We start from the raw sequence: 13,463 nt of genomic DNA on the forward strand, positions 1-13,463 counted from the left end.
TGCAGTTGTACATTAAGGACGCTAATTGTCAAATCAGAATAAAAAATATTATCCTATTGTCAATTATAGGGAAACCCTATGATATTAAGTATGTCTTTTTCCATGGGTAACTCATGGGAAGATTTAGATGTCAAGGCAAACACGTATCTCGCTGTTATATAAAATATAAGACCACTCATAAATGTTCACAACTAAGTGACAGTGAAAACTGCATAGCAGCAAGTAGCTAATTGTATGTGAGTCTAATAAAATGTAATTAAAGGCATTTGGTTGACTTTTCACCCTTCATTTCAAAAACAAAATGCCATTCGTTTTCATATTAATTTGAAAACCTCAGAAATATCACACATTACATTTATACTTTGCCACAAGGCCCATCATTCATGAATGTCTACCTTAGATTGCCTTAGCTATTCACACAGGCTGCATGGAACCAGATGAACTTCACACAAACACTAGGGATCTGAGCATGCTGATTGGCTAAGGCTAACTTAATCATTTCTAATTGGTCAGGTGATTCTCATTTATAGTGACTGACAGCATCGATCTCACTCAAAGGTAAGCCATCAGGCCTAATAAATAAAGGAACAAGAACAAGTAGTCACACACCAAATGAGCAGAAAAACCACAATGAGACAGAATGTAAGAACAAGACCCTGAAGAGAGAGAGAGAGGAAAAAAGAGGCCACTGATTTCTCCCAAACAGGAGGCTGGGTATTGACGTGTACAACATTAAATTTAAAAATCTCAAGACCCTAAATTATTTAGCTGTGGAAGATCACACAGCATTTGATTTAGTCTCTGTATCAAAACTACATTAAACTCAGTAAAACTGTGACAAAATGTCAAAAATAACCTTGCGCCTTATCAGAACAGAAATGTGATGGTCTTGGGGTGTGGAGAATGCTGGAGAAAGCTGTTGGTGAATGTGACAGTGCTTGTTTGTTGGGATTTTGCTCAGTGTGGTCTTAACAGCTGCACAATTCATATGTAGTGTGCATTTAAGAAAAAAAGAAAAAAACATCCAAATGATGAAAGCACTTCAGCCTTTCAGACCACGTTGAAGTCCACGCAGAGGGGATGCGAACGTGTCATAAAGAAGAACCAGAACAAAGCAGCACTGAATCACAACAGGCAGCTCTCTCAATTTAAGAACAACAGTCTGTCATTCCCTTAAAAACGAGAACATGTCCGAAGATCCGTGGCTAAGCTGGAGCCCGTCATCCACATACAGAACATTAGGACGCATTTAGTTTGACTCTGGAGGGCCGGCGGGGCTCAGAAAAGGCTCAAGGCAAAATACATGACCAGAGTAGCTACTGGTGTTTCTCACGATTAAACCTCTGCCACGCTATCGCTGAGCCTTGGGGATCTTTTAGCGGAGGATTGCCTCAGGTAACAGTGTTTTGTCTGTACAGATTAACCAGTGCAACACCTCTCATCCAATTCTCCTCAGCAGCATTGTGACTCAGAGTCCGAGGAGAATTGCGGATCCAGTCATGCTCCTCACTGAGTGTGTGGCCAGGTCAGGGCTCAGGGCGTCAGAGCACCTGACCTCTGTTGCCTCCTCTAGAGAATGGAGCATTTCTTAACAGCCAGGGTAGGCAAACATGCTGCCAAATGCTGAGCAATCAGCTGCAAGGAAGAGCTTTTCCTCCACTGACATTGCCAGGCTAGAGAGTACACACCACTACACAGGGAAAGAATGACAACTAGCAGTTAGAAAAACATTAACTTCTGTTTATCCTCATATGCTAAATCTTTGGCACTCTTGGTCAAATGCTGGAGTCATTCATAAAACTACAGAATGCCAGGGAAGACCGACATTAAATACCATTTCAAAAACCTTTTTTTTTTTTTCAAACTACATAATTCCAAAGCTGAAGTTGGCTTCTTATTGGTCAGCTTTCAGTGAACCGGAATCAGAATCAGATGACCATGTAAAAGGATGAATGGATTTGGCAAATGGTTCATGAAACACTAAATGATACAGTTTTATTATTATAATTACTACAAGTAACAAAAATAAATAAATAAATGCAAACAACTGTATTAAGGAGCTCTGCTTCCTTGAAACTCCTTGGCGGTAGGGCCCCGGGGGTGGATGAGGTTCACCCCGGGTTCCTCAAGGCTCTGGATGTTGTGGGGCTGTCCTGGTTGACACGTCTTTGCAACATCGCGTGGACATCGGGGGCAGTGCCTCTGGACTGGCAGACTGGGGTGGTGGTTCCCCTTTTTAAAAAGGGGGATCGGAGGGTGTGTTCCAACTATAGGGGGATCACACTCCTCAGCCTCCCCGGTAAGGTCTATGCGGGGGTACTGGAGAAGAGAGTCCGACTGATAGTTGAACCTCGGATCCAGGAGGAACAATGCGGATTCCGCCCCGGTCGTGGAACACAGGACCAGCTCTTTACCCTCGCTAGGATCCTGGAGGGTGCATGGGAGTTTGCTCAACCAGTCTACATGTGTTTTGTGGATCTGGAGAAGGCATTCGACCGTGTCCCTCGGGGTATTCTGTGGGGGGTGCTCAGGGAGTATGGGGTACTGGGCTCTTTGTTACAAGCTATCCAGTCCCTGTACAAACAGAGCAGGAGTCTGGTTCGTATGGCTGGCAGTAAGTCCGACTGGTTTCCAGTCGGAGTTGGACTCCGTCAGGGCTGCCCGTTGTCACCGGTTCTGTTCACAATTTTTATGGACAGAATTTCTCGGCGTAGCCAAGTGGCGGAGGGTGTCCGGTTTGGTGGTCTCAGGATCCCATGTCTGCTTTTTGCAGATGATGTGGTCTTGTTGGCTTCATCGAGCCGGGAACTCCAGCTCTTGCTGGACCAGTTTGCAGCCGAGTGTGAAGCGGTAGGGATGAGGATCAGTACCTCCAAGTCCGAGTCCATGGTACTCAGTCGGAAAAGGGTGGAGTGCTCTCTCCAGGTTGGAAGTGAGATCTTGCCTCAAGTGGAGGAGTTTAAATACCTCGGGGTCTTGTTCACGAGTGAGGGAAAGATGGAGCGTGAGATTGACAGGCGGATCGGTGCAGCGTCAGCAGTAATGCGGGCTTTGTACCGGTCCGTTGTGGTGAAGAAAGAGCTGAGCAGAAAAGCAAAGCTCTCGATTTACCGGTCAATCTACGTCCCAACCCTCACCTATGGTCACGAGCTTTGGGTAGTGACCGAAAGAACGAGATCGCGGGTACAAGCGGCTGAAATGAGTTTTCTCCGCAGGATGTCTGGACTCTTCCTTAGAGACAGGGTTAGGAGCTCGGACATCCGGGAGAGACTCGGAGTGGAGCCGCTGCTCCTCCACGTCGAGAGGAGCCAGTTGAGATGGTTCGGGCATCTGGTTCGGATGCCTCCTGGACGCCTTCCTGGAGAGGTGTTCCGGGCATGTCCAACGGGGAGGAGGCCCCGGGGCAGACCAAGAACACGCTGGAGAGACTATATGTCTCGACTGGCCTGGGAACGCCTCGGTATACCCCCGGAGGAGCTGGCGTCGGTGGCTGGGGAGAGGGAGGTCTGGGTTTCTTTGCTCCGACTGCTTCCCCCGCGACCCGGACCCGGATAAGCGGTGGATAATGGATGGATGGATGGATGGATGTATTAAGGAGCAACAAATGACCACAAGTTCCTTTAAAAAACAAAAAACAAAAAAGGTTTCTTAAAGACTAAGCACCACTTAATGGACCTCCATGAATATTTCACATTATTTTCGTTACTGACATATATAAGTATGAATTAAAATGAAAATAGCAGCTTAATTTGCTTTAAAACTGACAATTGTATTAAATTGGCGGAAAAACCCGAGCTCGCTACGGAAATTCTTGAACGCCACAGTGACGTCACTGGTGGACAACAGCTGAACAACGCCGCGGTAAAACACCGTTATGACTGACTGTAATGACAGTATCTAGCTAGCTAAATAACCAACATTATTCATGACAATAGCCTAGCAATAAGCTAAACTAAAATTTAGAGGTACCTTTATTCTTGTAAATGTGATCGAAGTCGAACTCGAATTCATCCGACACTATAAACCTCCGTAATGCAGCTACGTAGCCGAGTATAATCTGAGCCACCGAGTTTAGCAAGTCAAGCTAACGTTAACTTACACCAACTAAAACAGGCGAAGTAAGTGTACTTACCCTGTTTACCTCCATGTTACAGAGGCTCTTGAACACCTTTCGTTGGTGTCCTTACATGCCCATATTGTTGGAAAAGCGCCAGTGAAATGAGCTACAGATAACGGAGTGAGCGGATGGTCCTTTCCAAAGTGCCCGTTTAAAGTTGACAAAATTTGTCCATTTTCTGGATATTTTGGGATCTTTGGGCCATTTGTTCACAGATGTCCCACTGTACATTGAATGATTGCAGCCAAAAACAACACACCTTTTCGTCATTTTGCATTAAATTAAGTGCAGTTTCTAGAGTTGTTGTCCACCATCTACGTCACAGGCAAGACGCCTATTAGAGTTTCCGAACACCGTTGGGGCCCCCCCGACCAGTGGTCTTTTAAACCTTATTCCTTGAATTAGTAAGAAATAACATGTTTTCTGACTATCAATAAACACAAGTTAAGAACTCAAATTCCACTGTTTTTATTTGTTTGACACTTTCATATCGCTGGTGCTTAGCCTTTAACATAACAATGTTCAAGATTTTCTATTAATAAAATGAACCCCCTTCATTTTCAAGTTACACACATCCTTTGCATTTCCCCTCATATATTCGTTTAACGTTAGCCTTGCTTTGATTATTCTGAGTATTTCCTTATGTTTCAAACTTATCTGATCTTCTCAGAGATAATCGCTATAAAGAAGAAAGCAGCCCAAGTTGCAGAATTACGCTTAATCACAATTAATACACCACCAGGTGTTTATCACCTGAAGGCCCAGGCTAAAATGTGCTCTCCACAATTGCCTTCCAAGAGATAAAGGCATTTTGTCATGGGGCAGGATTTCTAATTTCAAGGTATAACTAATTTATGAAAATATTAAGATATGTGACATTCTCCAATAAATTGCCATGTGTGTGAACGCAAATGCCTGGAAGCTTTGCTCTGTAATAGAATCTTAGACTTCTCCAGCCATTTTGAAAGAAATTACAGGCCTACAAATGAGTGAAAGCTTTAGAGTCGGGGTAAGAGAATAATCAAGTAACTTGTACATAAATCGTCAACAGCAGATGCTAAAAAACAGCACGGTGTCTTGGTAGGGGAGACTGCCCTTGTGACGGCTGAAGATAACAGTTATCAAATTACAAATAGAATCACAGGAATATTCTTGACTGCTCAGGACCTTACACCCAATAAACTGTCATGCAGCTTGGGGAAAGTCAACATTAGAGAACTATAAATATGATAGTAATCAATCAATTCATATTCATAAGAAAGTTAACCATCCTTCATTCTGGAATAGCTTTGTGATTTCTTAGATATTTCTTAAATAAAACTGCAAATTTCATGAAATAATTATGTAAATAAAAAAATAAATCAGACAGAAGCAAAGTTACTGCATAGTCTCATTACAACAGGTATATTGTGGGAAGCTTAAAAAGCCAGATAATTATTCCCGAATCCAGAGGCTCCACAGTGCTCTAGTGCTGTCTTTTGCACAGCAACTTTCCCAGAAAGCCTTAAACAACTTCAAGACACACCAGAGGAAGAAATTTTCCCTCTTCAACTGCATCTATCTCTCATGCATCACACTCATCGACTTTCCACTAAAGAACTAAGACTGTAAAACCCGGAAAGACAAGCTCAGCCATGGAGATTTCAACACCTAATCAGTCAAATTAGCATGAGAATACTCACTGAAGGAAGAAAGGGCCAGTCAGGGCGTGGCGAGTAACTGTGTCCGATCAACCTGCATCAGGAGAGAGAGAGAGAGAGAGAGAGAGAGAGAGAGGCAGAGAGAGAGAGAGGCAGAGAGAGAGAAAGGCAGAGAGAGAGAGAGAGGGAGAGAGACAGAGAGAGAGGGAGAGGCAGAGAGAGAGAGGCAGAGAGACAGGGAGAGGGAGAGAGAGAGAGAGAGAGGCAGAGAGAGAAAGAGAGGGAGGCAGAGAGAGGGAGAGAGAAAGAGAGGCAGAGAGAGAGAGAGAAGGAGGCAGAGAGAGAGAGAGAGAGAGAGAGAGAGAGAGAGAGAGAGAGAGAGAATCAGAACAGAACAGCTAGCTGTGAAACCATGAAAGCACAGTCAGTACATTGGAAGAGGGAAAAAATGTCAACAAGCACAAAACCTGTCCCAAAAACAGTGTGTGGAAGAAAATGACGGACACTGACAGTAAAGTGATGAGGAGGATGGCCACCAAAATTCTACTCACCATACGAGATAATGATAAGATAAAGTTTCTCAAAATGTTTTACTGCACAATGCTACCAAGTTGAAAGCGTGAGAGGTAAAACATTTCTTCAGAGACATGTGAAGCGAGCCACTGTGTCTTTTCAAACGGCCACAGACACAAAACCTCAGTACAGTTCAACAGGCTGGGAGGAGAACACTACACCCTGGTTCTGTCACGTTAGCTGGTCAGCTTGGCTAGGATAGTGCTGAGTGATGGGGAAGAGGAAGGGCCATCCTGTCCACCTACACACAGTGCGTCCAATTATCCTCCCTTGGACTCCTAGGTTCAGACGTCTGAGGCATCACTAGGGACTGACCTTGCTTAGTCAGTGGTGTTAAGACACCCGGCAAAGCTTCGCATTTTTAAACATTAAAGGTGCCAAAGGGTCACAAATAGTGTGAGAAGCCACGGTATTACATTTGACAGGATCAAGTGAACTAGTTGTTTATCTCTTTGTTTATTTATTTATTTAGTAAGTCTTGTTGAGTTAATGTAATCAAGTCTTGTCATTTCCAAATTTCTTAACTTGATTACCTATAACAACACGCTGTAGCCTCCATTACGGGTTAAGCACTGACAGATCAATTCCATTGGGCTTTTAAAGCAAGAACCTTTTAGAGAGCTTGTATTTGTATATAAGCATGGACTGATAACATCAGACAGCCTTAAATGCGAACTAAATACCCCTTTAATTGTGTGTCTAAGTGAACATATCCTGACACTGATGCTATCATGACAGGCAGCAATGCTACACAAGACCAAGAACATTCACTCGCTCTAATGTTCTCTACCGCTCTGCTTAAAGCAATGGCGAAATCGCTTTGGTAGATTAGTGTCTCATGGGAGCGGTGGCTGCTATACGTTGCGCTGTTGTAATCACTGCTTGTGACTGAATCTTGCCTTTTTCTTCGCGGATGCTTGGCTCTCTCGTGTGGTGTGTGTGTTGTGTTCCAAGCATATGCCTCTACTAATGTAGCTTCTGTCAGATCAGCTGCTCCGCCAGATCACTCCATCTCCGATCTCTCACTCCATGTCACAATCGCGAGCGGCAGCTCTTCATCACCAACACGAGCAATCTGGAGATCAACACACCATACCATGTATCTGTGTGTTAGTGTGTGTGTGTGTGTGTGTGTATGAGTATGTGTGAGTGAGAGAGAATTGGGGGGGGGGGGGTGGACGACAGAGAGAGAGCGAATCACCACATATTCCCATTCTCGATTTCACTCTTGCTTCTCACACCTCCTTCTCTTTTTTCCTACCAGTGACAAAAGCAGAAGCCTGCGCCAAAAAATCCTACCCCAAAAAAGGCAACGAAATCCCCCTGGCCCCTGCCTGGGCTCTCTGTTCTTTTTTCTTTCTTTCTTTCTCTTCACCCTCTCTCCGTTACTCTCCATCACCCCCCCCACCCCCTCTCCCTGTAAACGGCTTTCCTCCGAGCGGAGATTACCTTGACCAGGCTCTTCAGAGCAGCTTCAAAAGACCCACAGTGTGCTACCAGGCTGGATTACACACCCCTCACCAACCCTCCACCACCTCACACCACCACCCCCGGGCAAAGAGGGGGAGGCACGGAGGGATAGTGGCATGGAAAAACGCTCACTGAACGATGGGAGGGAAAATACGCACACACACACACACACAGGGATTCTGCGGAGGTGTGACACACAAACGCCTACCAAGAGTAGGACAACAAACAAAAACTGAGCTTTCCCGTTCACTCCATATCAGTGTCCACACGCATCCGCGTTTGCTCAGGATTACAGCACACTGAAGAGGCTGGAAGGGACACTAAGTGCTGCTATTTTAGGAATGCTGAACTCTGCCAGCTCGTCACTCTCACTCATTTTTGATGTGTGCATGCTAATATTTTCGACTCGAGTTTTCAATGTCTTTCTATCTGCTGACATACAATACACCACCGTTTAGCACTCGTTAGCTAGGTAAACATAGCACTTTCACACTTAATTTGATTAGCACTTCACAAACTGAGAAAACACATAATGTTTTGAATGGAACTGTTTAAATTGTTGCGTCAAGTGCATAGGTGATGCATTATGAAAGAATCTGCCACTGCGCTCATTCATATTCAAAGCTTTAAGCTATGCATGATGATAATGGATAGCAAAGTTGGTAATGGTTCATTAAACCACATTGTGGTAGGCAATGTCAACAGAACTCTAGTAACGCACAATAACATCGGAACCATACTGATATCAACATAACTGATGGAAGAATCAGCATCCGACAGATGTTTAGATTTAACTGCTATTTAAAACAGAATATTAACACTGTATTCATTTATACAGCATTTAGTTCCATCCAAGTAATCTGATTAAACAAGAGACATTCAATGGGTGCTGATAGAGTATAACACCACAGGGTGCTGTAACACTACTTCTATTGTGGTGTACTGATGTTGTCTATTAAACAAGCAATGTCACAAACAAGAGAGTTTTAAAGGGGGCTCTATAGCTTCATCAGTTATCTTGGGTTTCACTTGTTATACAAATAAATGTACCTTAAGCAGCTGACCTGTGGTAACACAGACCTACACAAAGCAGCAAGCTAGTGTGCAGGAGAATGATTGGATTATGTGTTGCTTCGAATCATTCTGGTTCCAATGCAGCTGTGAAAATATTTGTGTAGGAGGAGCCTAATAGTATATTAAACATAACTTAATCTGTTGGGATTAATCTTTTAACTGTTATCTTATAAATGGTGTTTGTAGAACTGCTGTATAAACACAATATCAGAATAACAGCGCTCCCTCTGATGTAAATATGCTTAATGTATTCCAGGAGTTCAGAATATTTAGTTGATACTCAAATACTGTTCTTCATTAATGTTAACATTCTGGCAATTTTTTTTCATCATAGCTTTCAGCTTGCCTGAGTTCAATGAGCTGCAACAACAAAGTCAAGCATTTTAAACTAGAATGTGTTTTGTAGTGAATTTAAAGTAAAGAATGCAACACATTTGAAAGATGGATCAGATTTTACACATTTATAGACAGACATGGATAAGTCAACTGCATTGTTTGGACACCAAAGGTTACAATCAGCACAAGCTCAATGTCACCTGTCAAATTTCAGGCAAACAAACAAAAATAAAATCCTGGTCACCTTCCAGTTCTAGGCTTGCTAGTGATGACACGGGGACCAACTGTTTTTTTTTTTTTTTTTCTTCATGAGGAAATTAAATGAAAGCAGTGAACCTCATGTGTCGAATCAAATAGTGAGCTGAGGGTATTGTGGCACTTATTGATCAATAGTGTATTCCAATGCAGAACCTTTTCTTTTGACATATAATCTTTAAACCTCCTCTACTCCTCTTTCATACAGTAGAGTCCTTCTCTTTGGTTTTGTGCCCTCACTGTCTCTGGAGGTCTAGAGGTGTGACTGGCTGGACTGTGGGTGTTGTGGGCACACACACACACAGACACATATACACTCACTCTCTCCTCCCTGCTCCCTGAGCATGTCCAATTAGAGTAAGGTCGGCTCCGGCAGCAGTGTGCACGGCAGCCACTTATTCTGTTACCGTTGGGCGATCCGTCACGCTTGGCTCTGGCTTTCTTTATTTTATTCTTCCTCCCAAAGGGCAGTGGCTAACTCCATCACCGGGACAAATGACCCATCAGTGCCACCATTCATCAGCCGCCAAGGAATCACTCGCCTCGACCCAGGCTCCTGCCCAGCCCTCCTCCCTCCTGCCTCGGTCCCAAACGCCACCGCCGCCGCTGCATGTCCCACACACAACACTCAACCCCGGTGAGCACTCGAGGCCTCAAAAAACAAGCGGACAACTCACCACCCCGCTTAACTGCATTATACATCTCCCACACATACACACACACATGAACCGAAATGACACACCACACACACCGGCCCAAAATAGAACCACCTCGCAGAGACACATGTGGTAGATAATGTCTCTTCTGTAAGGCTTTCGATGTGGTTGTCAACGTGCTTTGGGTGGTTTTCGTTCTGAAGCCCACACCACGTTCACACCTCCGGCGGGAGCAAAGGGGGGATCTTTACGTAAGTGATGAGGAAGGGAGCAAATGAAATCACTCTAATTTGGCTGGGAGCATAATGCATGTCCTGCTTAATGGAGAGGACTGACTTTCCTTTGCTCGCTGATGAGCTGGGGGGGAGCATTCTTATTAATTAAGACAGTCTAATTTCCATAAGTCAAAACAGCCAATGAGTGAAATAAATCGGCGTTAAAAAAAGAGCAGGAAAACCAGGGAAGGAAAGCGAGAGACTAAGCCCTGACAGATGGTCTTTCATCCTGCATGGCTTTATGAAGGGAGGAGAAAAAACAGAGAGAGAAAAAACATGTTTACAGAGAAAGGAGCTAGCACTTTGTCTTCTCCTTTCCTTAATTCTGAGCAATTAAAACATTTTTCTTCAATACTACAAAAAAGCATATGGGGGCATTACTCATTTGGTGCTGTTTTGCCAATGTAGTTTCCATGGCAACTCAGCAACGTGGACTCAGCGAGGCACGATTTTCACTCTGGTAGATGGAGAAACACCGGCATAGCCTCAGGTACATGGGACTCGAACTCTGACTTCTCTCATCTAAATGTGGCAGGGGTTAAAGTACAACTTCTATTTAACAGCCATTCTTTTCCTAACACACAGAATACATTAAGCCCACCTGATGATGAGCTATTTTTACACAACCTGAAATAAACCTGGAGAGATGTAAACATACAGTTTTGGCAGGCTGCTTAAAGGAAAAGCAACCAGCCCAAGCAGGAGTGTAGTAATATTAAGCAACATATGGCAGTACGGTCTTAGCATATGTTCTGTTTTGGTCTGTTGTTGAAGTCAGCCGCGGCCTTCAGCACCGGACGTTAAAATCTTTTGCACATCTCTGAGGGGAAGTGTGGTATAGCAAGCAGGACAAGCAGCACACCAATGAAAAAAGTTTACAAACAAGAAAAAACCTGAATGCACCTTTGTTTTTCACTAAGATGCAGACAGTGGGTCAGACTCTTAATAACAGCACCACAAACAACCTGAGAATCATGCAACTGGATAAGCTACATACCCACTGAAGACCCCTCACCTGCTGCTGTCAAGGTAAAACGTCAATGTAGAGGAAGAACACTGAACCGCTCTGCAACTTTTTCCCCACCTTACCAGGGAATAATTCATGAAGAAGCAGCTGAATAAATTCAAGGCTGTACTAATTCTGCATGAGCTGAACAGTGAGGCCCACCTTTCTGGCCATGTGTTAGCCTGAAATGGTAAGCAACGGAGAAGAGTAATGTCTTGTATAACTATACGGATGCTCCAAGGGACTTTTGAGAAACTGTTTCCATTGTATGTAATGGCTTGTCTCCACATTTGTCGTAGTTTCCAACCACCTGGTTGCAGACCAATACCAGGCCCATGGGTTGATTAAAACCAGGCTGCAACCACTGCAAACTACCTCTTGGGGAACCTGTCACTTTTTAATATGCATTTTATTATTATTTTCAACATCAATTCATAGGATTTTATTACTGTAACAATTCACTGATATTAAAACATTAGCTACTTCAACACGTCTCTGTCATTCTGGATTAAAGCAAACCTATTTAAAATGTAGGAACACTTCATGGACATGTGAGGTTTCCTTGGCCTTGTGCAAAATAAATATGTACTCTCAAGCTCACACTCAGATTTCTGCTCAGATTTTAAACACTCTCAATCAAGTCTATCCTGTGTGCTCATTCATTCATTCATTCTCTGTAATCACTTTACCAATTCAGGGTCGCGGAGCACCCCTGCCACCATGGGCCACTCGATTCACAACGTTGACCTCTCCAGCGTGCCATACACCATTGAATGTGAGCATTTGCCCACTCAAGTTAGTTACAATGACGAACTGCACTCAGGTGGAGACCCCGATGAGGAGGATGAGCATGCAGATGAGCTTCCCTGAGATGGTTTCTGACAAGTTGTGAAGAAATTCTTTGGTTATGCAAACCGATTGTTGCTGCAGCTGTCCGTGTGCTGGTCTCAGATGATCTTGGATGTGAAGATGCTGGATGTGGAGGTCCCAGGCTGGTGTGGTTATAAGTGGTCTGCGATTGTGAGGCCGGTTGGATGTACTGCCATATTCTCTGAAACGCTTTTGGAGACGGCTTATGGTAGAGAAATGAACATTCAGTTCACGGGCAACAGCTCTGGTGGACATTCCTGGAGTCAGCATGCCAACTGCACGCTCCCTCAAAACTTGCGACATCTGTGGCATTGTGCTGTGTGATAAAACTGCACATTTTAGAATGGCCGTTTATTGTGGCCACACCTGTGCAATAATCATTCTGTCTAATCAGCATCTTGATATGCCACACCTGTGAGGTGGATGGATTATCTTTGCAAAGGAAAAGAGCTCACTAACACAGACTTGTCAGTCATCTCATGAAAAATGGGAGCAAAAACAAAAGTGTTGTGTTTATATTATTGTTCAGTGTAGTTGGTAGATAACATGAATTTTGTTCATTGAATTTATGACTCATTTGTTGAAAGACATGTAAAGATCTGTTCACATGTTGAGAATTAATTGATAATCAGGTTCATGACTGTCGACTGACAGGTAGTTGACAGTCTGTAGATGGTTTGTTGACAGTTTACAGAGTGACTATAAGTGGACTACTCAAATTAAAGGGAACTGTGGGTAATCGCAGTTCTCTATGGTTGTTTACATTCAGAAGCTGAGCGTCTTAAGATGGAGAGGGAAAAACAACAATAGTTGTTTGTACGTGGCTTTTTTATTTACTTTTTTTAAAGTTTTTATTCACTGTTTGAATTATCACAGAGACTCATTTGTAACTTGAGTTGTTTAGTTTTGTAGGTTCTTGCATCAGACTGGTTTCCAGCATAAAAACAGACTGGAGAGCTAGCAGATGGTGAGGAAACATCTTCTGAATTTTATGTAAAGTGTTTTTTTATTACAATCGTGAACTCCCCCTTTAAGTGTTACCACAATTTCTATAACAATTTATGATTGGCCGAGGTTTTACTGTAGCAATAATATGCTGAAAATCCAAGAATTACCAGAAAAGGTAAAGAAACTGCATGAATGCACCATGACTAACATTCATTCATTCATTATCTTTAACGCTTATCCAGT

General features: G+C 43.4%; 1 protein-coding gene across 3 annotated transcripts in view; it reads right to left on the reverse strand.

Moving 5' to 3' along the window:
* rbfox3a (RNA binding fox-1 homolog 3a) overlaps nucleotides 1–13,463 on the reverse strand; it is a 510,141-nt gene that overhangs the window by 332,595 nt on the left and 164,083 nt on the right. For all 3 annotated transcript variants that reach the window (XM_066663315.1, XM_066663314.1, XM_066663316.1), the window contains one exon: nucleotides 5,800–5,851. The gene's annotated coding sequence lies outside the window, so the exon portion shown is untranslated. The remainder of the gene's footprint in view (nucleotides 1–5,799; nucleotides 5,852–13,463) is intronic.

Source organism: Hoplias malabaricus, chromosome 3 (genome assembly GCF_029633855.1).
Source record: "Hoplias malabaricus isolate fHopMal1 chromosome 3, fHopMal1.hap1, whole genome shotgun sequence".
Taxonomy (NCBI): Eukaryota; Metazoa; Chordata; class Actinopteri; order Characiformes; family Erythrinidae; genus Hoplias; species Hoplias malabaricus.